The sequence below is a fragment of the Pogoniulus pusillus genome, chromosome 15 (assembly GCF_015220805.1).
Source record: "Pogoniulus pusillus isolate bPogPus1 chromosome 15, bPogPus1.pri, whole genome shotgun sequence".
NCBI classification, from domain to species: domain Eukaryota; kingdom Metazoa; phylum Chordata; class Aves; order Piciformes; family Lybiidae; genus Pogoniulus; species Pogoniulus pusillus.
In genome coordinates, this window is record NC_087278.1 from 8,537,159 (window position 1) to 8,563,174 (window position 26,016).

General features: G+C 47.6%; 1 protein-coding gene across 6 annotated transcripts in view; it reads right to left on the reverse strand.

Annotated features, from left to right (window-relative positions):
• CACNA1I (calcium voltage-gated channel subunit alpha1 I) overlaps positions 1 to 26,016 on the reverse strand; it is a 209,588-nt gene that overhangs the window by 153,703 nt on the left and 29,869 nt on the right. The window lies entirely within an intron of this gene.

The window sequence follows — 26,016 nt, forward strand, 5'->3', positions numbered from 1 at the left end:
AAAGACTAACCACTTAGATCATTACAGAATTACAAAATAGCACATCTTAATTATTAAATAATGCATTTCTAATTAGGGTAATCCATTAAAGGAACAATTAGAGAACAGGGTCTAGTTCTCCCCTGTGTTATTCCACTTTTGCAAGGTTCTGCTGTGAGTAACCTGGCATAACAAGTGGGGAAAAGCACCCTACAGTCAAGCTTTGCTACAAATATATATGCATAAGGTAGTAAATGCATTAAAAAGCATCATTACTATAGAGAAAAGCATCTGTGCTCTGCAGCTGAGATTCCTGAGATGAAGCAGCTTTCAGCAAGCCACTCAACAGCACATAACACAGGTTTCCCAAGACAAGTTTCCTGCTGATTTCTAAGATCACTCAACTCCACCTTTTGAGATAAGGGTCACAGACTTTAAAGCACTCTGCCACAGCATGAAATCTCACTGGCTTTGGCTTATCATACTTCACTTATCCATTTATCTTCAGACTACAGGGTGGTGAAATTCACCAGTCCCAGGAAGTGTTGAACCTTCACTTGCCAGGGCAAGGAGTGGAGAGGATTTTGGGGAATCACTGGATCATCATTCACGTGTCTTGTTAAATTCAAACAGCCTCAGCAAACCCTTGTTTGTGCACACTTTTGTGCTGCTATAGTCACGTACAGACACTGGAATCTTGTGCTGTGTTTAACTCAGGTAACCCACATATAAAATCCATGAGCTATGGGCTGTGCCCAACCACACAAAAACCAAGTGAAGAAATGCACCTTCCACATGATAAATCATGTACAGCATATGCATGTGTACATGGAAGCAATCATATTTCTTGGTCCCAAGTGCACAGGAAACTGATATATTTATAAGCAAAGCTTTACAGCATTCATTTCATATCTACTGAGAGTAAAGATCCAGCAGTATCCTTGGTTCAAAAAATGATAGGAACTGCTGCTAGTGTTCTCTGCAGGGCAAATAGTTCACCTCTGCAAAGAGATCACAATTCATTTTCATTTCAGGAGCCCAGCTAAGGACCACCTCACACAAGCTCCTGATTAAATCCAGGCAGATTACCACGGAGGAAGATTCCTCATTTGTGTCCACCTAGGAGGCAAGCAACAGCTGACCTTGAGGTCATCTCTTTTTGTGGGAAATTTGAATTGCAGTGAATGAAGGTGGCTTAAAAAACGTAAAAACAACAAAAAAGCTATGAAGAAAATAACCACAGCAGTACCTAAGTGGACCTAAGAGGATTTGCAAACATGATAAAGCTTGGAAAAAAAAAAAAAAAACAGAACAAAACACATTGCAAATCTACTATTAAGCAATAAAAGCTCTTCAGGAAAGTGCTGGAATGTGGCTTGCCTCCAGTAGCTGGCTTGAGGGTGCAGAAAGGTACTGAAACAATTAAACAAACCAATCAATCAACAGGCCAACTTTATACTGCTATTTAAATAAGTCAGCTGCAATATCAGGGTTTTTTTTTCTCCTGAAAAGGAGTACAGAAAACATTTTCCCCCTCAAAAGCAGCAACCAGTTGCATTTGGATTGCAATCTCTACACAGAACTACTAGGCACTACGTCCAATGTTATCTTGCTTTCAAACACTGCTTTACATGGGAGGGAGAAAAAGATCTAGCTGCCTGAAAAACTTTTGATAGGTTGTGTGCCCTTTAGCTTGGTTTATTTTATGCCTCCTCTTTTAATACAGAATAATAAATTCCCTGATATGAAATTACAATCTCATAAATATCAAACAGATGGCTGCAGGCTCCTCTTAAAAGCGTGCTTTAGAGCAGCACCTAGCCTACAATATACGATGCTGAAGCTGAAAAGATAATGGAGCTTGTTTCATCTGCAGTTCAATAAATCCACTTTGCACTTCTAAAAATTACCATGTGATGGTGTAAGGAGGCGGGGGAAGCAAAAATTGCCCTTTATTTGCAGGTGGAATATGAACTGAGGAAAGAAGTGAGCACACCTATAAGCCACATCAGTTCCGCATCCCTGAACGTGCAGGTCACGCTGGACCAACTCCTCTTACGAGCAGAGAAGACCACCAGCATGAGGCCCTGGCAGCTTCCACTTTTATTAGCCACTGCCACTTTTGAGTATGGAAATGTGTGTTTAGTAGATAATACAGTACATAAGGGTGAAACTGAGTGTCTGGGTAAATCATAACTACTGTTAGAAGAGCCATTACATGGTCTGCAACAGAGGAGTCCACCTGGCAACTAAAAGAGCAGTCTCCTCCTCTGGAGACATTCAAAACCCATCTGGTCATGTCCCTCTGACCTGCCTCTCTAGTCAGCCTTTCCCCACTTTCCCAGTGATTCTTGGACTTCCACTTCTCATATAAGTGTTGTCCAGTTCTGGGCCTCTCAGTTTAAGAAAGATGTTGAGTTGCTTGAAAATGTCCAGAGAAGGGCACCAAGGCTGGTGAAGGGGCTGGAGCACAGCCCTATAGGCAGCTGAGGGAGCTGGGGGTGTTCAGCCTGGAGAAGAGGAGGCTCAGGACAGATATCATTGCTGTCTACAACTACCTGAAGGAAGGCTGTAGCCAGGTGAGGGTCTGTCCCTTCTGCCAGGCACCCAGTGACAGAACAAGAAGCAGCTTTAGGCTGGATGTTAGAAGTTCTTCACAGCAAGAGTGATTGGCATTAGAATGAGCTGCCTGGGGAGGTGGTGGAGTCACCATCCCCGGAGATGTTTAAGAGGAGGCTGGATGAGCCACTTAGTGCCATGGTTTAGTTAATTAGAAGAGTTAGGTGATAGGTTAGGCTTTATCTCAAAGGTTTTTTTCCACCTGGTTAATTCTGCGATTCTGATTCTGTGTGGAGCAACCTGAGTGCATTATGCTTTTCTTGGAGTGGGCAGCACTTTTGTGAGTGTGTTTTCACAGCTTTGGGAGAACAGAAACCTGGCCTGGCCTTCTTCTCACTCAGCTCTAAGAAGTTTCACACAAAAGCAAGGTCCACACAGTGTCTGGCAAGCAATGTATGTGCCACACTTGTGCTCAGAATCAGTGGGAAGGTGCAACCACATCAGCCCAGCAAAACACCGTGCCCTCAACACGAGTTATTGCTTTATTCATTGGCACAAGCAACCACACAGCCTTGACTGTGCTCGTACTGAGTGAGTTCAGAGTGCAGGCACACAGAATGGATGCCTACCTCTGAGCAATGGCACAGTCAGAGCCTTAGAATCACAGAATGCAATCAGTTGGAAGAGACCCTTGGAAGGCAATCTTGTCCAACTTCCCCCCCACAGTGAGCAGGACATCTCCACTACATTAGGCTACTCAGAGCTCCATCAAATTTGACCCTGAACGCCTCTAGGGATTGGGCCTCCACCACATCTCTGAGCAACCTGTTCCAGCATTCCACTACCCTCACTGTAAAGAGCTTCCTACTGATGTCCAGCCTAAATCTACCCTGCTCCAGTTTCAAAACCCTGCCCCTCATCCTACCTCTACATGTCCTTCTATGCAGCCCCTCATCAGCTTCCTTCTAGGTTCCCTTCAGATACTGGAATGCCACTCTAAGGTCTCCCCAGAGCCTCCTTCAAGCTGAACAGCTCCAACTCTCTCAGCCTGTCCTCAGAGGAAAGGAGTCCCAGCCCTCTGATCTTTGTAGCCACGACCTTCCTGTGCTGAAGACTTCAGAGCTGTACTCAGTACTCCAGGTGAGGTCTCACCAGAGCAGTGTGTCAGAATCACCTCTCTCGACCTGCTGGCCATGCTTCTCCTGATGCAGCCCAGGATGCAGCCTTCTGGGCTGCAATTGCACATTGCTGGTTCATGTCTAGTTTCTCACCCACCAGTATCCACAAGTCCTTTTCTGCAGAGCTTCTCTCCATCTCGTCATCCCCCAGCCTGTGCTGGTATCGAGGACTGCCCCAACCAAGCACAGCAGCTGTCTCTCCACATCCAAGAGCACAGCACTTCAAGCTGAACGACAGAAATGCCTGATTTTGCATAAGCTGCAATTAGCAGTTCGAGAAGGATGGCTTGCAGCAGAAGCAGACTGGGATGGCATTGGCCACAGTGGGAAGAAGTCAGTGTAGGGACCGTTCTGTTAAATGGAGCAAGACAGATTGCTCTAGCAACACCTAGAAAGAAAAGACACTTGCTCAAATGCATAGCAGTCACTCGTCTTGGGAAAATGCAGGTAATAAAGAGATTTAATTTTGCACCAGGGAGAAAAACCTCCAGCAGCAGACTGGATCATTTGCTGCAAATAGAAACACAGGAGTCCAATTCTCAGCTGGGAAATTTTAGGATTTCACTAAAACACACTCATTTCATCCTTTTACCTCCTCATCAAGATACACACAGAGAACCCAATGTCCCATTGGACAGCAAATGTGTGTGTCTAAAAAGAAGCTGAAATTGACAGTGCAAAGCTACCTGTCTCTCTGCTGGATCCTAGAAACACACCAGTGGAAGGATTAGGCTTCCTATCACTGATGCCAACAAGTAGACAAACAAGGACTTTATTCCCCACAAGACATCAGCTATCCAAATCCAAGCAGACTTGCAAATACAGCTGGAAGAGAGGCAAAATAACCCAAAGTTTCACTATGCCATGGAAACCCATCACTTAGACAGTCAATCACTATGGCTGAGATCAAACAATGACAGCTGGAAGTCAAACAGTAAGGCTGCTGGCCCTGCAATAGTGAGGCAATTACATACAGCAGGTCAGGATCACATTTCCTCACCTCCCCAGAGAACAAAATCTGTACTTTTTGGCATTGAATCAAAATATTACAGTAAAAAAAAAAAAAAGAGAGATGAACTGTTTTGATTTCAAAATGCTGCTCCATGGGACCTTCAGCCACGCACTCAGCACTCAAACTTTTCTCCCTGCATCGAGCTCCCTGTTTGAACACTTTTTGTAAAGGAGGGCAGTTATTTTGGCCATCAGAAGCAATCCCACCTGTCAGGCAGCTACAATGCATCATGAGAAAAGGTGCCTGGCTGATGTCATATCCTGCAGCTGACCTGCTCTCTTATAATGAGCCAGAACATATTGCAGAACCTGGACACCCAGGGCTTAGAGCAAGCATCTCAGGCCCTGCAGCATTACACTTGTTGCCCCAAATAATCCTTTTCTGTGAAAATGAGACACTCTCCACAGCAAAACTTCTATGAAATTGGAAAATAAGCCCACAACTTTCTACTGAAAGACAGTTGTGGTGAGAAGCTCTCTGAAGGATATCAAAATAGAAAGGTACAAGAGTGTAAATAACTAAGAAATACCTGAAATACTCATGATAAAAAAGGCAGAAGTTCAAAACAGGAAGAAAGGCCAAAATGGGGTTCCCTCAGAGGAACCATAGTTCCCACATGGGAATATTCTCATATTCCACAAATAATCCCCATATGAGAGGGGTAGGGCCCACGTTTCCCTGTTTGCAAAATGAGTTTAGCACCAGTTAAATAAATGATGGATGGATGCCACTGCTCAGCTGCCCCTGAAGAGGCTGCAGTTCCCAGCCCCACTGAAAGTCAGCAAGAGTTGTGCAGGTGTCACAGCACTGCGAGTCGAGGGAACAGCCACTATGGCATGACCTGAAGAAAAGCATCAGCATGACCCCCATGTGCTGTGAGGCACCAGGACCTGCATTCCAAACCTCACACCATCCTTGGCCCTTGCTCCCTTGGGGATGGCTTTTAGAATCATAGAATCGACCAGGTTGGAAGAGACCTCCAAGATCATCCAGGCCAACCTAGCACCCAGACCTGTCCAATCAACTAGACCATGGCACTAAGTGCCTCATCCAGGCTTGTCTTGAACACCTCCAGGGACAGCAACTCCACCACCTCCCTGGGCAGCCCATTCCAATGCCAATCACTCTCTCTGGGAAGAACTTCCTCCTAACATCCAGCCCAGACCTCCCCCAGCATAACTTGAGACTGCGTCCCCTTGTTCTGTTGCTGCTTGCCTGGCGGAAGAGACCAACTTCCACCTGGCTACAGCCTCCCTTCAGGTAGTTGTAGACAGCAATGAGGTCACCCCTGAGCCTCCTCTTCTCCAGGCTAAACAGCCCCAGCTCCCTCAGCCTCTCCTCATAGGGCTTCTGTTTTACTACCAGGAGAGGAGAACCTTGGAGATGCCTTCCAGCTCGGAGTGCAGGGCAAGCCACCTCTGCCAGAAGCCAGGATTTCCCTTCTCTACCCTATACTTTTGATGGAAAAATAAATCCAATTAGGAAGTTACCCATACACCACTCTCCCGGTACCAGAACATGTGGACTAAGTCACCCAGCACATCTTATGGTGAGACCTCTGCTTGAGTACTGCATTCTGTTTTGGGCTCCCTAGTTTAAGAGGGACAGGGATCTGCTTGAGAGAGCCCAACAAAGGGCTATGAGGATGATTAGAGGTCTGGGATGCTGCCTTATGAGAAGGTGAGAGAGCTGGGGCTCATTAGTCTGGGGCAGAGAAGACTGAGAGGGGATTTAATAAATGTCTACAAATATCTGAGAGCTGGAGGTCAGGAGCAGGGGGACAGGCACTGCTCACTTGCTCCTTGTGATAGGACAAGAGGCAATGATGTAAGCTGCAACACAGGAGGTTCCACCTCAACACAAGAGGAAACTTCTTTACTGTAAGGGTCCCAGAGCACTGGAGCAGGTTCTACAGAGAGATTGTGAGGTCTCCTTCTCTGGAGACTTTCAAGGCCCATCTGGATGCATTCCTCTGTGACCTAAGATCCTGTATTGTCCTGCTCTGGCAGGGGGTTGGACTCGATCCCTTTGAGTCCCTTACAACCCCTAACATCCTGTGATCTCCTGAGAGCATGGTGCCATGGTACCATCTGGTAGCACATCGCAGTGCTGGCCCACAGGGACTTTCTCACAGAGGCTGCTCCTGTCACCATGAAGTCTGCCGTGCATAGAAAGCATCTGTCCCAAGGCTCTGATCTCTGGGCAGAACAAGTCACTGCAAACAGGGGGTAGCAATTGTCTTATTTTGTTTCATCATGCACAACAATCCAGAAGTCCTAAATCCAGCTTGTGGCACAACTGACACCTACCTTCTGCATCCAAAGGCTTCACACTTTGAACACAGGAAGTGCTACACTCTGCAACCTCTCAAAAACACTAGTCCTGGGTATCTTTAATTAGGATTTCAAAACTGCTGGTGCTTCTGATTCCAATCTGCACCCACTGCCATCCCCTCTATATAAGCAGGGAGCCAAGAACAGCCTTTTCCTCCCAGGGGTGTTGTAAAGATCAATTGATGTTTGCGAAGCACTCGGGCTCTATAATGATGCACGCTCAGATACTACCATGATAAAAAAAAAAAGGACTATGAGAAAATCAATAACCTTGTCTTCAGAGCAGGACTTCAACAGGGTGTTGTCAATAAGGCCTAGAGCCACGTATTGAACAAACACAGGAAAACAAAGTGTAATCTAGCTGCTCATTAAGTGAGCGTTGCCCTTCCAGCATCTGACGGAGGTAGGAGAGCAAAGGCAAAAAAAGAAGGTCTGCAACACAAAAGAAAAGGCAAGGACCAACTTAGCTCTGCACTTTGGAACGGTGGAACACATGGGTCTGCAACAGCTTCCCAGCTTTCCACCCTCTCCTCTGTCCCAGCGTCTTCCATTGCCCAGAGGCCTTAATTAGCCATCGCAACCTCCTTATTTTCAGGTAAGCAAGAAGTAAAGAGGAGTCCAGCAACATGCCTAAGGTTAACATCAGAGGGAAATAAGGGGAGAACTTAGAAGGCTTCTGCTTTCAACTTTTGCTGCATGACAACTCTACAACTACCTGAGGAGTGGTTGTGGCCAGGAGGAGGTTGCTTTCTTCTCTCAGGTGGCCAGCACCAGAACAAGAGGACACAGCCTCAGGCTGCACCAGGGGAAGTTTAGGCTGGAGGTGAGGAGAAAGTTCTTCACTGAGAGAGTCATTGGACACTGGAATGGGCTGCCCGGGGAGGTGGTGGAGTCGCCGTCCCTGGGGCTGTTCAAGGCAGGACTGGATGTGGCACTTGGTGCCATGGTCTAGCCTTGAGCTCTGTGGTAAAGGGTTGGACTTGATGATCTGTGAGGTCTCTTCCAACCTTGGTGATACTGTGATCTGCTAGCCAAATCCTTGACTGAAAGGCCAAGCTTATGAATAGAAAGAACTGTTACAAAGACACTTTCTGCATCCTGATTTAGGCAAAAAGAGAGGAATTTGAACCGTTAATACTAACATATTCTATTAATATTTGTAACAGAAGGAACAGCCGAGCACTGATAGCTGCTTTCCTCCACAGCCACTCCCACAGGCCTTCAAGTGGCATTTCCAGACAAAAGAAGAGTCCACAGGTCCAATATCCAATTCCAGTGGACCCAGAGTTTATCACTGTGATGCTTAGAATCATAGAATCAAATAGGTTGGAATAGACCTCCAACATCATCCAGTCCAACCTAGCACCCAGCCTTGTCCAATCAACTAGACCATGGCACTAAGTGCCTCATCCAGGCTTTGCTTGAAGACCTCCAGGGACGGTGACTCCACCACCTCCCTGGGCAGCCCATTCCAATGCCAATCACTCTCTCTGCCAACAACTTCCTCCTAACATCCAGCCTAGACCTCCCCCAACATAATTTGAGGCTGTGTCCCCTTGTTCTGCTGCTGGTTGTCTGGGAGAAGAGACCAACTCCCACTTGGCTACAGCCTCCCTTCAGGGAGTTGTAGACAGCACTGACTTGCCTGAGTTGAATGGGCAAATCTGGAAAGGTTTCCTTGCTGCCCAGGAAAAATGAGCTTGGGTCTTGATAGGCTACAATTGCTCCCTCCAGAGTTGCATTTTACACCAGGAATAAAACTAAGAAGGGGTAAAAATGATAATTAAATAAACCCTGGAAAGATCACTTCACTTGACCCTATGGTTAAAGCAGCAAATGCTCTCCAGGGGGCTGAAGCAGAGGGAGAGATAGCTTCTCACCAAGGGGAACAGCAAATTAGGAGGCAAGTGCCAAGAGCAGCCACCATGCCTTGGATAAATGACAAGAAACAACATCTTTATGTAATAAGATCCAGTGCGTCTAGCGCTGTAAACTGCAAGGGAAAATTGAAACATGTAGCAAAAGCTGAACCATCTCCAACTTCGCTTGCGTGGTTTGTTCCAAGCCTCCAGCACACTGGGACACCTCTTCCTGCCAAGGCAAAGAATAGAGAGGATCTGGGGAGCGAAGGCAGAGAAAAGGCAGCGGCGGGAAGAGCTCAGGAGTCAGAGAGAGTTCCTGGCGTCCCTACGCCTGAGGAGCAGCTGCATGTTCACACACACTGCTCCGCTGACAGCGCTGGCAGCCGCAGGCAGCAGGAGCGGAGCACCTGGCTGCCAGCGCCGGAACGCTGCTCTGGTCCCCGGGAGGGCGCCCCCGGAGAGCAGGGGCCGCCGCTGATGCGCAGAGCGCTGGGGCGGGGGGGCTGTTAGCAGCCCCTGAGAGCAGACCCGCCTGCTGCGAAGCAGCAGAAGGACAACTACACCACACAGGTTCAGCACAGCTAATGGCAGACACCACCCACCTGAGACCCTGATTCAGATTCCCCTCGCATCACTTCAGCCACCAGGCAGAGAGCCCATGGGAAAGTAGGGCTGTAGTTTAGTAAACCAGACTCCCCTTCTAGTCACTGACGGGGGACAGGCACCTACCTCCACAGGTCACCCAACCCACTTGCCTTGGACATCAGCAATGAGGCAGCTCCCGTAGAGAAGAGACTTGCCTTTTAGGCAGCTCGCCTCCACATCTCACCCCCCGTGACAGGCTTGTCTGAATGTGAGACATCTACTCACAGCCAAATAAACCCACTCCCAGGGGAGCAGACTTTCTCTGAAGTGACTTGGCTCAGCATTCACCTGAGCTCAAGGAGCTGAGGACACCCACACTGTCAAGCCTGCAGGTGCTCCACCTCTTCACTACAAGCAGGGTTTGTTAGCCATTCTCTTGGTGGTGCTCAAGCAGAGGGAAGCCTGCAGCTCTGCACGGGCTGCAGGCATCTCAGGCTCTCTAACTGCTCTTGGTCTCTCAGGTGAGGCTGGCTGCTCAGACTGGCCAACACTGCTGAAAGCAGATGGAAAAATATCCTACAGAGCAGCAGTGGCAGCTGCCTTCCTCTCAGCTCCACATCCTTTTGGCCCTGTCACTCCACTTTGGAAATATGGATCTGTACCCAGATCCTTGACAGCTTTAACTCCTCCTTACTCCACACTGCCTCAACTTCTGCCCTTGCCATCAATCCCTGTCTCCATGTTACACACTGTTTGCTTGTCCCTTAGCTGTCATTCAGCCTGCCCTTGTGCAAGAGGACCTGGAGGAGACAGAATGCCTGGGGAGAGCCAGTGCAAGAGCAACAGGCTCCCCACACTGTGGGCAGCTGCTCACCCTCATCAATTCCACCACTGCATGAACATAGACTGAAGGCTTTCACGGCTGGTTTGTCTAATGCCACCAAAGGTTAGAGCTGACTTAAGCTACATGAAGGGGTCAGTTCCCAACCCAGGGTACACCAGATGTCCGGCTCCCAAGGGCAGTGCAGCTGCAGTCTGCATACACTGCATCCCTTTCCCACATCCACCACACGGCGTTTCCTCACCACTGCTCCAAGGGGAAGCAGAAATGTCAGCTGAGGTTGCAGTGTATCAGTAAAAGATGGAAAAAACAAACCGGTAAAAACAGCAAGACAAGGGAGAGGGCACCCCAGGGAGGTGATGTGAAGAGCTTAAGGAGATAGAAGCAGACAATAAGGCAAGAGTTATCAAAGGGGTAACACTTTAGATAAGGACCAAGGTGCCTGCAAACATAAAACAGATAAAGAGAGTGTTTTGGGGAGAGGGCAAATACGCTTCTATACTACAAGAGAGAGAGGTTTCAAGGCAACACTGCTCTGCTTACAAACCTCCCTCTGAGGAAAGTGATATTCATCTTTCCTCCTCTTCTAACCAGGGCTCTATCACACTGGTTCGTCTTGCCTTCTCCCCAGATAGGGATAACCCACAAAGGAAAGATCAGACAGCTGTTAAATAAAGATAATGACATAATCTACAGTGCACCTACCCTGCTGCCCATGAGGCTGCACCACCAACTGGCGAGTGAGCCATCTCTCAAACTTCTCTTGGGTTCACAGCATCCACTGCCCTGATGAACAGTCCTTGTTACCCTCTGAAATTTAGCCCAGCAGGAGAGAGCATCATTTTTAGAAGCTGACATTTTCTTTAATCAACCTTTTAGTCCAATTAGACCCTTTATCCCATTTGATATCTGCCTTTAACATCTGTCCTGCTCTTGCCCTAAATTTCCTCCAAAACTGCTAACATCAGATGTTTGGGGGGTTGGTGGGGGGTTTTGGGGGGAGGGGTTGTTTGGTTGGGTTTTTTCCTCCTAATTTCTATTCTTATCTATTTAGGTGCACAGGCTGCTTGAATTAAGAAGGTGGAATGGATTCATTGATGATCCACTCCTCCAAAGACTTGGTCATCCTTGTGTCCATTAGCATTAGACTGTGTGCCTGACATTCTAACACCTGTGAACAAGCAGCAGCTCCCAGGGGCTGAACGCATACACTACCCAAACAAAGAGTGAGCAGCATTTTCTGACTCCTTTCATTAAGAAGTAACCACTCCTGCATGACCCCCAATCCTTAACAAAGTTGTTTCTTGGATGCTCAAAGTCTGTGTTCATTCACCCTACCCCTACCTTCCAGGTCATCAACTCTCAAACTATTTCATTGCTGCAGTATCTTATTAGGTGGAGTCCTGGAAATTATCTTCTGGATAATTATCTTTAATTTAATCTTAAATTATCTTTAATCTAATCTTAAATTATCTTTAATCTTAAATGATCTTTAAGATCTACTGATTAGTAGATCTTAAAGCCACACACTGTGCTGAGTGTAAAGAAGAGGGCATGGGAACATCTCCCAAAGCTAATCCAGTTATAAAAGAGAAACATTGGGTTGGAAGGGCAGGAGGAGCAGTTTGCAGAAAACAACACTTCACTAACTTTGAAGACAATTTGACCACACCCAAAAAAGAGCCAGAAATAAGAAGTGTTTCTCTCACACTGAAGCCCATTAAACAGCAGAGACAGAAAACACTTGTCTTTGTAGCACCAGCATCGTTTGCTGATGAATACTGCTGTGATGAATTGCACAGCCTGTGGGAGCCTCAGCCATTATTAGAGTACAAAACCCACTGCAGATCTGGTGTAAAGCCACAAACAGGACATGCAAGCATAATGCAACAGGTCCAGGCCTTTGTGCAATGGAAGGAAAACTTCTGCCCAGACAGTGCTTTCCTGCAGCAGCCTCGGGCTGCTGAGCTGCCTGTACACTTGACTGCTGCTGCGCTACAAAGTTGTCCTCAAATGAACTTCAAGACATGGCTGAGCCTTCAACTAGTTAGTAAGTTAGTCAAGATCTTTCTTTGTGAGCAGGGACTATATCACAGCCTAGGAGAAAAAGGTCACTGTAATTAAATTTTTAGAACCAGGGTTCACATGTAATCAAGGAGGAGAGAGGGAAGATGAACATAAACCAGAATGCAGCTTGCCTAGATTAACTAGAGCCTGGCTGACCTGCCCAACAGTAGTCTTGAAAATGAGATCCTTTACCCAGTGCACAAAGCAAATCAATGCACAGTTAAGATATTTGCCTTATTTTGGCTCTGTAGAATTGACTACTAGGAAACAAACCACAAGTCCAGCACACTTAGCTCAAGCAGCAGCACCTGATATACAGTACAAGTAACAAATACTATAGAGAGAGTCACAATTGCTTGCATTATTTTACATCAACCTCTGTACACATGCTTCAGCAGTCAATTCGTTCATTATACTAAAGTGGTTCTACTTTCACATCTAAATTCCTCTCCTAGAGATGTGGTGGTAAGTATTGAAAGCACCATAGGGTCATGCAGGGGCACCTCAATGTTTTGATCTTTGGCCAAATCTGCCTCTGGTTCATGTTAAAAGGTCATGACAAGGCTTTATTTGCAGAAGTTGACATAATTTTACTGTCTTTGGATAGTCATATTTATGGTGCCTTGTTTCTGATTATTTTAAGCTTTGAGGTTATCTTCTCCTTTATTTTTAAGAGCCTTTCATTCTTGAGCTGGTCTGAAACATTATAAACAGTTATAAACAGTATAACATTATAAAAGCTTATTCAGCCTGAAAGTGTTTAACTCTATCTTTCTGACATTACAGCCAAGAAAGTGGTAACCACCCTCTTAGAGGGGTCCCATCCTCTTAAGCAGCTCATCTCCATCTTTCATCTATTCACCTAGCTGAGTCAGAGCCCACATTTACCTCTCTCCTGTAGGTTATCTCTCATTCCTGATCTGTTTTCAAAAGGAGGGGTGGAGGAGAAGACACCACAGAGCCTGGGCAGAGACTCTTCTGTGCTTTAGCCAGCAGGTAAATATGGGGTATGCACCATGAGGGTCTCCAACCCCAACCTCAAAGCTACTGATCATGAGCAAGAAATCTCCACCAAGAGGTGTTGATCAGCCTAGAGCAGCTGCTGTTCCCTCCAGAGCTGGAGGTTCAGTGTCCCCCTGACCAGGCACATCTATGAAAAAGGGCAAGAAAGTCGAATGCAAAGAAGGGGGGAAACAACAACAAGAATTAAACAGGAAGGTTGTTAATAAAGCAAGAGACCTGAAGTCTTTATACTTTCAGAAAGCCTGTAGAAGTCAGGGAGCAACTAGAGGAATATAAAATAATCCAAACAAACAAGCATCTCAGGTTGGACTCAATCTCTGCCCAGACTGGGCTGCTCAGGGAAGTGTGTAAAAATGGGACAAACAGACAATACTTCCCTTAGGCACTCTTCCAGCTGCCAACCACTCTCAGCTCATGAGCTTCCTGAGCCAAATCAGGTTTCTATGTTTTTCACTCCCTTTCTGTGGATTCCTCCTAATGAGGGAGGGATGGGAACAGCCAAAGAGAATAACAACACTTGAGGAAAGCTAAACTAATACTTGGTATCAATCTTGATACAGGATAATAGAGAGACAGCATCAACACACAGGCTTCCCATACATAATCTACTCAGATGTGAGCTGCCACACCACTCTTGCAAATGTAGATGCATGTCTCATACCTTTGGAAGAAATTGGGTGATGTGCTGCTGTCTTGTTCTGTGGATATTTTATCAGTAGCCTTAGCCAGACACTTCAGTGCCTGGGATCCTATTATGAAAAATGATGGGGGCAAAAAAAAAAACCCAAAAGATTTTTTCTGAACATTTTTCTGGCTGTGATTTTCAAAGGGTAGGAAAGAAAAAAAGAGAAACCAACCAACCAACAACTGGAGCTTATTGGAAGCCATCAATCCTGGGGAAGGATGCTGGCTGATTATGAAAGCCTGTTATTTTGTTGCCTGAGATAACATTTACTTTTTGTTCACTCCTTTGCTGTTATTAACTCATGCTGGTACAGTCCTGTAGCACGTTTTGCCTTAAATACAGTCATATTTCTCTGCTATCTCTCATGAGGATTCTGGTGCCAAGCAGACAGGGATCAAGAAAAGCTGCAGATCAATGACTCAGGTTCACTTGCTTTATGAACCACATCAAAAGTACTTTGGATCCTTTCTTTCCACTCCACCTCCAAAATACAAACACACACAGAGAAAACAGCCCCAGCTTCCACTTGCTGGCATCAGTAACAGCAGCAAGAAGAGACACTTCCACCCTTCTAGAAAAGATCAGGCACAATTCCTGGGGAGGGGGAACCACACAGAATTAACTAGGTTGAAAAGACATTTGAGATCTTCATGTCCAACCTATCACCTAACACCTTCTAATTAACTAAACCATGGCACTATGTGCCTCATTCAGCCTCCTTTTAAACACCTCCAGGGATGGGGGCTCCACCACCTCCCTGGGCAGCCCATTCCAATGCTGATCTCTCTTGCTGTGGAGAACTTCATCCTAATATCCAGTCTAAACCTGCCCTGGAGCAGTTGGAGACTATGTCCTCTTGCTCTGTCACAGGGTGCCTGAGAGAAGATACCAACCCCACCTGGCTACAACCAGGTAGTCATGGAGAGCAATGAGTTCTCCCCTGAGCCTCCTCTTCTCCAGGCTCAACACCCCCAGCTCCCTCAGCTGTTCCTTGTAGGGCTGTGCTCCAGCCCCCTCACCAGCCTTGGTGCCCTTCTCTGGACACATTTCAGCACCTCAACATCTTTCTTAAATGGAAGGTCCCAACACAGGACACAGTACTCAAGGTGTGACCTAACCAGTGCTGCAAATGGTGGGCAGGACACACCACACACAGGGAGATCACAAAGCCAAGGCAATGCCTGTTACTCACAAATGAGGTCTCCAAAACTGAAAGACTCAGAACTAAGCCTGAATTGTTCTCAGTGCTAAAAATCAGAGACTGCTATGGGTGCTGAGATGGGGTTTTATTTTTAACCTATCCTAGGCCTTGTTTAAATTACTAGGTGACTTTAACACTGGATTGTGGGGGTTAGTGTAGACATCTATTAAGTTTGTTAACTTAATGACATGGTTCTCCCCTCTTTCAGATGGAGCTCTCAAATTAGGTCATGGCAATTACATCCATCCATTTGAAGGCAGCAGCTGTCTGCTCCTTGCCTAGAAGGAAAAGAAAGAGGAGAAGCAACAGGTGGTGATATCACACAAGTGCAGTATCTGTACCTAGGCAGAGTGCAGTACACATTAGTCCAAAATCTCACAAGTGCAGAAAGTTGATCTTTCTGGTTTCCATCACCTGGACCTCCAGGCACCTGGTGACAACCATTACTTCAAGAGCTTTGCCTCAGCCAGCCAAAGTGGGATAAAGACAGAAAACTCCTTATGGATATTTCTGCAGCCAGAGTCTGCCCCTGCATCACCTCCAGAGAGCTCAGTGCTTCACTGTACTGGGCAGAGTTCAGGTCACCTCATTCCCAAGAGTAGGCAGCCAAAGGAACCAGGCACCAGGTAGAAAGGAGGAAAAGGCTAGAGGAAGCAAGCTGGTGTCCCCAGCTGCAGCAAAGGGCAGGCAAGGGAGAAGGCACATCTGTGCCAAAAGGGACACAGTTATATCCTTCCCCAGCAGTGGGAAGAAGGGAGCAGGCCCAGCTAGGCTGAAACTGGTCACCATCTGACAGATGCTGTTGGTTTGGAAAAGAGGAAGACTAAAGCAAAATCAAGCTAAAGCCTCAGAGAATAAAGAAACCTATCCTAGCACCTGCTTCAGCCTGGCCCTGACAAAATCTCAGCAGGCCCATGACCCTTAGCAAATATCCCAGGCAAAGGCACCTTTGACCTTCTTTCTTCTCAATCCACTTCTCTATCTTTTCCTTCCCTGCCCTGTTAAACCTCCAAATTTTCCTTCTCTCCACTGTCTCCAAATAAATCAAGACTCAGACTGGATTCCTCCTTTGTTTCCATGTGTCTTCCTCATGATTCCCTTTTCTTCAGCCTCATTTCCACTTCTAATAATCTTCCAGTTTGTTTTGATTCTCAATGAAACATTGGCCTGAAGTCAGGGTTCATAACTCACCCTTCAGTAAGCAAGAGCAGGCACGGAGAGGCTGGCAGCCTGCTGTGCAGGAGACAGACCGCTGGACAGAACTGCATGGGGGCCTGGGGACCTGGCAGAGCTGGAGGGGTGACCAAAGGGGAGGGCAGCCTGGGACAAGAGGTGGCAGAGCTCCACTGTGCCAAGTCACTTGTAGCAAGACTGGAGTCCTGATTTTCCCAAGTGCAAGGTGTTTTCATTGAGCCCTGCCAGCAAAAAAGTGTGAGGTTTCTTTTCACTGGCAGTGCCTCTAGCTACATCAGGAACACTTCTGACTGCCATGGATAGGATGGAACAAGGAAATTCTTCATGGAGAAGCAAAAACTTATTAAAGCAAGGAGAAAAAAAACACAGGCTGCACTCTGAGCAGCAGGGTTGTTTCTTCACTACTTTGGAGTTGCTCTCCTAGAGCATGCTTTGGCTACCAGGAGCCTCTGTAGCAACTCCATCCTACTGAAGGGATCTCATCTCACCTGAGCTGCTTGTGAACCATAGGATGGTCACCACCCCATGCAGCAGCAGCTTCTTTTCCCTCTATCTTCACTGCCCACTGCAACCCCTCCTTAGAGATGACTCCTCCTTATCAGATGCTGAGGGAGTAATGGTTCAACTGACATAAGAGGAGTGAAAACACAAAGTGAATTTGCAGATAGAGGTAGAGGACGGTTTGAGACACAGCGTAAGAGCCATTCTGACTGCACAGGGACTCCCTCACCACAGCAGCTGTTAGAGACAAAAGGTAGTAGGGAATTAGATTGGGCCACACAGACCCCAAAACTGGGATGAGCAAGAAGTTGAGGGAGAAGGGGTGAGGAAGCCTTTGAGAGCTGATGGGGCTGGTGCTCAGCACCCTGAAGTGTGGGAGAGCATGGCTTAGCCAGCTGAGGGGCTGAGTCAGGGCCAGAAAAGGCACCAGCAGGCAGGCAGTCCAGAGATGGATGAGTCACAAGACAATGTGAGTTGGATGATAGTGAAAAGAGTTTCTAGAAGAGCCACAGAAGCAAGCAAGATGAGCAGGACTGAAGTCTCATCATGTGTCCCTCCCTTGCTACTAATCTCTCTGGGTTGTATGACCTACATGTCTTGCAGTCAAAGATCTTTCACATTTCCATTACAGGACCATTAGCTTCTCCTTCCCTTCTTTGTTGTCTATGCAGAAGCTGTGACAGATGCTCTCAGACTCCCACAACACAGAAAAGCAACATGTTTGCCTAGCATGGCAGGTAGCAGAGAAGCTGTTTTACCCAAACTATGTGAGGAATTGAGTTGTAGGAGTGCCCAGGTGGTGGGGGGCATGGAGGCCAAGGAGAGCACCCCAAAGCAGGAGACAGAGTGCCTTCGCTCTGTGTTGGCTTCAACCTCTGCCATTCCTCTTGGCATGAATGGGATCAGAGAAGCACCAAGGCAGCTTCCTGCCAGTTACACTCCATGGCAACACATCATCTCTGAAAGGTCCTGGAGAGCAGGCAAGGTACCTGGGGACTGGAGAAAAGCCAACATCACTCCAGTCTTCTAAAATAGCAAGAAAGATGGCCCAGGAAACTACAGACCAGTCAGCCTCACCTCCCTCCCTGGAAAGGTGATGGAACAGCTTGTTCTGGGTGTCATCTCAAGACATGTGGAGGAAAAGAAGATTATCAGCTTCAGTCAGCATGGGTTCACCAAAGGGAAGTCATGCCTGACTCATCTGGTAGCTTTCTACGAGGGCCTGACTGGATCTTGGTGATGCTTGTGAGAGATGCTGGGTCCTGGTGGAATTGAGTGCTTGGACATTGGCTGTGGTTCAGAGAAAAGCCTCCACCTCAGTCTAGCCCACAGCACTTAACCATTGCTACCTCTAAGAGTCCCCAGTTCAAGGAGGACAGGGGAACTGCTTGAAAGGGTACAGCAAAAGGCTACAAAAGTGATTAGGGGGCTAGAACATGTCCTGTGAAGAAAGGCTAAGGGACTTGGGGCTTTTTAGCCTGGAGAAGAGTTAAACACTCATAAACCTTGATAAGATCTTCCTTTAGACGGTGGGTGTCAGGAGGGTGGGACCAGTCTGTTTCCAGTGCTGCCCTGTGACAGGACAAGAGGTAATCCTATGACAAGAGGTAATGAGCACAAATTTCAACGCAGGAGGTTCCATCTAAACGTGAGGAGGAACTCCTTTGCATTGGGTGTGGTGGAGCACCAGAACAGACTGCCCAGAAAGGCAGTGGAGTCTCCATCTCTGGAGTCATTCAAAGCCTGATGGATGCCATCCTGTGCAACCTTCTCCAGGTGGACCTGCTCTGGCAGGGAGGTTGGACTAGATGATCTCCAGAGGTTCCTTGCAACCCCTACCATACTGTCACTCTGTTTAATTCTGTGACCAGCTTTAAAGACATGCCAGTTTCTAGAATCACTGCCTCATCTTATTCCCCAGGTTACCTTTCTGAGGCCTTCTCAGTCACCTCAGAAGACCTTCCCTTGCAGTTCTCCCTCAGATGAACAGATATATAAAGGACCAGTGAAGTACTGAAACGGTAAAGCTCCACAATGCTTGGGCTTGATATCACCTCTTCTCTTGTACCTTTCCTCTCTTTCCCTCCAGCAACAGCTGCCACAGGAGCATCCCCAGAGTGCCACCCCACCAATTCAGACAGCAGCTAGGCACAGGCTCCTCTGGGAGGTCAGCTCTTTCTCTGCAATCAGAGGAGAAGGCAGAAGATGCTCTGCTTTGTCTCCTCTTCCCACTGGGCCTTCCTGAAAGCAGAGAAATGACAACTCAACAGCTGCCTCCCTGTCTTGGGGACAGGGTGGGAGGTACAAGCAGTTTGGGGAAAGGAGAATTAAGCTGAACAAAGCACAAACCAAGTGAAGCTGAAATTCAAGCTCAGTTTGCCAGCTCAGATTTCATATTGTTTCATCAAGTACCCAGTTGAAACTGCAGAATGAAAACAGCACAGGCACAGAGGCTGTCCTCTACGGAGTATTCAGCCACTAGAAAAGTGGCAAACACCTTGCAAGAAAGAGTTTGTTCCCTCTTCTAAGGTTTGTATCTCAGTTTGAGAAACCCAAGAGGGGTTAACAAGCAGAGCTCTGTGGAAGTTAATGGAGTGGTGCCAATTTATTAGCCACAGCAGACACAGCTCAAATGCTTGAGCATGTACCCACACACAGCCCAGCATCTTTGGAGGCTCAGCCCACCTCGCATGCAGCCAGCAGGCAAGGGCAGCCCCATGCTTGCCTCTGCCACAACAGGGCCCAGCCCACAGATCACTTTCTACATATAAACTTCACTGGCAGCCTGGATATGTCAGCCCACAAGGAGGTGCCCAGGAAGGACTGGGAAGGCCCTCCACAGTTCCTCACACTTGTAGTTTACACTGAGATCCCAACACACCTGAGCCACACTTGGAAGCCCTCCAATTTCAGCCATCCAATGCACTTCAGTCACTACCTTCCCCATTAGCAGCCTCTAGCTGACCCAAAATACAGCAGCCCACTAGGTCCCTTCCACTATAACCTATTCTCTCACCTTAGCTCCAGAGTCTTACCCCTACACCTTGAACAGTAACAGCACTCAGCACTGGTGAGAGCATACCTAAGTTTTGGGCACCTGACTACAAGAAGGACACTGAAGTTCTGGAGTCTGTCCAAAGAAGGGCAACTAAGCTGGTGAAGGGCCTTTGAACCCAAACCTCATGGGGAACAGCTGAGGGAACTTGAGTTGTTTAGTCTCCAGATGAGGAGGCTGAGGGCAGATCTAACTGTCCTCTACAGAGGATGGAGCAAGGTGGGGATCGGTCGCTTCTCACAAGCAAGAGGACAAGAGGCAACAGCCTCAAATCATGCCAAGGGAGGATCAGGTTGGATTTTAGAAAACAAATCCCTTCACAGAAAGGTTTGCTAAGCATTGGAACAGGCTGCCCAGTGAGGTGGAAGAGTCACCACCTCTGCAGGTGTTTAGAAGATGCTTTTGGACATGGTTTAGTGGTAGTAGCAGGACTGTGAGCTCTGGTTAGACTCAACTCAAAGGTCTCTTCCAGCCTCAACTGTTGTATGATCAAATATAAACCCTTACCTTCTAGTGAAAAGCTCTTAGGTCCCTTCAGGACTTTAAACACCAGTGGAAAAGTCTCCCTTCTCCCTGTACTCATTTGGCATCACCTGGCCAGACGCAGAGAGGAAGGTACAGCACTTCTAGGGACAACTGCAGAGGAACTCATCAGTAGGTTAAATATTTACCTAAGCCTCATCAATGCAAATGTCTTCTAATCCACTTGTACTTTTCAGGGGTGGCAAGAGAATGGTGAGTACACCTCTGATTTATAAAGATGCATACAAATTAGAGTAATAAAGAACCCATTCAGATGATTTATTATGCAGCAATCTCACGACTGACAGTCAAATTTATTGTGTATGTATCATCAAGAAGGAGTTCATAACAGAAAAGCAACATCTAGAGTGAGTGACAATTCCTACACTCTTCTGTCCAGGGCTCAGGGTGTTTCAGTGGTCTGATTATTGCTTGCACACGTTTCTAGGGAGAGCCACGCTGGCTCCACAAGAGCCTGCATGTTGAAGCAGGGGAGGGGGAGGAAGATTGAGATGTAACAATCTCAAGACAGTTCATTTGAGGCCTCCATGCAATTTCCAAACACAAGCATGTAGCTAAGTGCCTGAGGGCAGCAAGCAAAAGCAGCACAGTTGGTGGAGAAGGGGTGCAGAGAAGCCTACAATTATAAAGCTGCACTACTCTTAGGGGGAAGCAGCAGTGTCTCAGAAGAGGTCATTCAGTGGGATGAAATAATCCCAGGTGTAACTATTAAATCCACGCAGCAAAGACTTTGCATCGGATTCTCTACTGGGAGCTTCTCTTTGTGTTCCTGAAATGCTGCCTGAAACCCATGAAAATGTTAATCGTCAGGAAAGAATAATCCTGTGTCCAGTGGGAAGTGTTGTCACGGTGCTGGATGGGGAAATCCTTCACACATGCAAACGAGAACGGGAGATGCCCTAGGTACAAGACAAAGTCTGAAGTGCCTGACACTCATCTGCTTAATCGCACTCAAGTACCACCCAGAGAAGGCAAGTGGCCGGGGAAGGAAATAATCATCTCTGTGCTCTCTTGCGAGAGCTGACTGTCCTGACACCTTTCCTTCCACTGATAGGGCCACAGACACCCTCTGCCCGGGGAGGAATGCCCCAGGTCTTTCAGCCACCTCCTCACAGAGCTCACATCTGTCAATACCCAGCACCTTCACAGAACCACAGAATCTCTTGGGTTGGAAAAGATCCTCAAGCTCATCGAGTCCAATCATCAGTTTCACACTGACAAGTCCTTGACTAACCCACATCCCTCAGCACAGCATCTCTTCACTATGAATTGCCATGGTTGGAAAGGACCAACAGGATCATCCAGTCAACCTTCATCCAACCTTCATCCCAGCATCCTTCATCACTAGACCATAGCCTCAAGGGCCACATCCACGCTCTTCTTAAACACCTCCAGTGATGGCAACTCCACCACCTCCCTGGGCAGCCTGTTCCAGTGCCTGACCACCCACTCAGCAAAGAACTTCCTCCCAACATCCAACCTAAACCTCCCCTGATGCAACTTGAGGCCATTTCCTCTTGTCCTATCATTAGTAATTTGGGAGAAGAGACCAGCTCCAGCTTCACCACAGCCTCCTTTTAGGTAGCTGTAGAGGGCAATAAGGTCCCCTCTCAGCCTCCTCTTCTCCAGACTAAACAACCCCAGTTCCCTCAGCTGCTCCTCACAGGTCATGTTTTCCAGACCTCTCCCCAGCCTCACTGCCCTTCTCTGCACCTGCTCCAGCACCTCAGTGTCCCTCCTGTGCTGTGGTGACCACAACTGGACACAGTACTGGAGGTGTGGTCTCAGGAGTGCTGAGTACAGGGGCATGCTCACCTCCCTGCTCCTGCTGCTCACACCATTTCTGATGCAGGCCAGGATGCTGTTGGCCTTCTTGGTCACCTGGGCACACTGCTGGCTCACATCCTGCTGGCTGTCCACCAACACCCCCAGGTCTCTTTCTGCCAGGCAGCTCTCCAGCCACTCCTCGCCCAGCCTGTAGGGCTGCTGGGGGTTGTTGTGGCCCAAGTGCAGGACCTGGCACTTGGCCTTGTTAAACATCATGCAATTGGCCTCAGTCCATCACTCCAGCCTGTCCAAATCCCTCTGCAGGCCTTCCTACCCTCCAGCAGATTGACACTTCTGCTTAACTTGGTGTCATCTGCAAACTTGCTGAGGATGCATTCAATCTCCTCATCCAGGTCATTGATGAAGTGATTAAACAAGATTGGCCCTCAAACTCAGCCCTAAGGGACTCCACTTGTGACCTTCTTGCATTCCAAGCTGCAAGTGACATCTTTTAAGGGCCTCCATCCCTTGGAAACTCTCCCCAGAAATGCTTCAACAGCAGTACTCCTGTGCCTGCATACAGCAGCAGTGAGGACATGCTGGTTGCTACCACAGCCAAGTAAGCCTTGGGCATTTCTATTGCCCAGAAGCTTAGAGCACTACAAGATGGGTGGGCCAAGTGCCACAGGCAATCTTTTGAAATGTAAAACTGGAAGAAAGACTCATCTAATCCCAACGTGACAAAAAGGGGACTGTCAGTGCATTTAAATACTCTTCCAGAGACACCTGGTATTTATCTCCACTATGTTTGTCTCAGCAAAGGGGAGATGTTGGCACAGGCAGTAGCTTCAGAGGCATGAAGCACTTCCTCTGCTTTACCTCCCTCCCCTGCCCCTCCTTCTGATATTGCAGAGAAAAGGACAGAAAAGAGTTGTCCCTAGCACAGTGCTCAGTCTCTCTCCCTGTAAGGAACAGGAAAAAGGAAACACAAGGACACAATCTGTCACAGCACAGGGACACAGTAGAGAGGAGTCCAAACAGAAAGAGGTCAGACCCCTGCAAGCACAAGTATCATTGGCCAACACAGCAGCGACTTCTGCCTAGGACATTTGTTCTTGAGTCCATAACCACAGCCATGCAATTGTGGCCTGACATATCCCAACTGCAGCTCTGGCATTTGTGACTCTTCCTAGGAGTCAAATTCAGTGACATGGAGCCCTGAAGTCCTGGTTTACTTGCTCAGGAACGTGGAGTTTCCTGAAGGTCTAAGTAATCTTGAAGCTGCCACCTACCTCCTCATCATAAAGACAGGTCAAAGTACTCAGTTAATGCTACTTCTGTAACTCCAGGGCATGCTGGAAAGTACCACAGAATGGCTTAGGTTGGAAGGGACTTTAGAGGTCATCTACTTCAACCTCCCCACCACGGGCAGGGAAGTCTCTCAACTAGACTTGGCTACTCAAGGCCTCATCCAACCTGGCCCTGAACAGCCCCAAGGAAGAAGCATCCACAACCTCCCTGGCCAAACTCTTCCAGTGTTTCACCACCCTCATACTGAAGAGTTTCTATCTAAGATTCAGTCTGAACCTACTCTCCCTAAGCTTAAAACCATTCTCCCTTGTCCTATTCCTACACACCCATGAAAAGTCCCTCTGCAGCCTTCCTGCAGGATCCCTTCAGATATTGGAAGGCAGCTACAAGGTCCCCCCAGAGTCTTCTCTCCTCTAGGCTGAACAAGCCCAGCTCCCTCAGCCTATCCTCATAGCAGTTCCAGTCCTTGGATCATCTTTGTAGCCCTCCCCTAGACTTGCTCCAACAGCTGTGTGTCCTTATGATGGGGACGCTAGAACTTGGCACAGTATTCAAGCTGGGGTCACACAAGTGCAGAGTAAAGGGGAAGAATCACCTGCTCCTGGAGCAAGATATCCTCACAGGATGTCAGGGGTTGGAAGGGACCCAAGGAGATCATTGAGACCAACCCCCTGCCAGAGCAGGACAATACTATCTAACACAGATCACAGAGGAACACATCCAGACAGGCCTTGAAAGGCTCCAGAGAAGGAGACTCCATGACCTCCCTGGGGAGCCTGTTCCAGTGCTCTGTGACCCTTACAGTAAAGCAGTTCCCCCTTGTGTTGAGGTGGGACCTCCTGTGCTGCAATTTACACCCATTGCTCCGTGTCCTATCCCAGGGAGCAAGTGAGCAGAGCCTGTCCCCCCTCTCCTGCCCAGCCTTCAGATACTTAAACATTTATCAAATCCCCTCTAAGTCTTCTCTTCTCCAGACTAAAATGCCCCAGGGCCCTCAGCCTCTCCTCATAAGCCATGCCCTCCACTCCCCTAACCATCCTTGAGGCCCTCTGCTGGACTCTCTCCAGCAGATCCCTGTCCCTTTTAAACTGGGGAGCCCAAAACTGAACACAGTATTCAAGATGAGGTCTCAGCAGGGCAGAGTAGAGGGGGAGGAGAACCTCCCTTCATCTGCTGGACACACTGCTCCTAATACACCCCAGGATCCCATCAGCCTTGTTGTCCACAGGGGCACATTGCTGTGCCATGGGTAACTTGTTAGCCACCAGGACCCCCAGGTCCCTCTCCACAGGGCTGCTTTCCAGCAGATCACCTCCCAGCAGCCTTCAAAGGATATTCTCCATAGGAAGTTGCCCTTCAGCCAGTGATTGGAGCACATTTTGCATGTTGCAATCTACCTATGATCCAGATTCACATCTCTCACTTAGCCAGAGAATCCCTGATGTGACAGCTGAGGGGAATGAAATGAAGTGCCAATCCCCCTTCATTCTTCAGTAAAATAACCCCCATATGGGAGACAACACAGTTTCCCCAGACATCTGCCACACAGTCCAGAAAAATGCATTACAGGCATGCCACTGAGTGAGAAATAGATTTTAGGAAGTTAAAAAGCTATTGGATATTTAAAGGATGTGTGACACATCACAGTGTGCTGGGAGTGCATTCTAAAGGAATAACAATGCTGCAAAGATAATGTGGAGGAATGCAATTCATTCTCTGCTTTGGAAAAAAAAACACAACACATCTCAGGCTATGGAGGATGTTTTTGTGGGTTTTAGTACCTACTTTAAATAGTTAATTGTTGTACTGTAGGGGAATCTGAAGCTTCAGCTGAGCTACGTGGTAGAAGGCTGCGTGCAGCTAACACTGACACCACTGATTTTAATGAATCCCACCCAAACTTTTCTCCCTTTGTGCTAGTTTGAAGCTAGCTGGAATGTTTTGGTGAGAAGAACTAGATTACAGGCTGTGAAAGGAGGAAAATGGTGATGTCTACTTCACTCATAGGCTTGCTGAGATATGTAAGAACAAGAACATAAATATAGATAACAGAGTTGATGTCTGGACTTTGTGGGCTGCACTTCTCTCTCTAACCTAACCTCCAGTCTATGTGACTAATCCATCTGCTTCCTAATCCCCCTGGCCCACCCTCAAAACTACCTTAAACATAAGGCAAGATCTAGGGTAAGGTAGAGGGGTGGGAGGAAGGTGGAAGGGTGGTTGTGAGGGCCTCCTGGGGACTCAGGTTTCTGGGAAGGCTGTTGTGTGTCTGTATTACCTTTTAACTGGTGTATTTCTGTATCTGACTGTATATACTGTA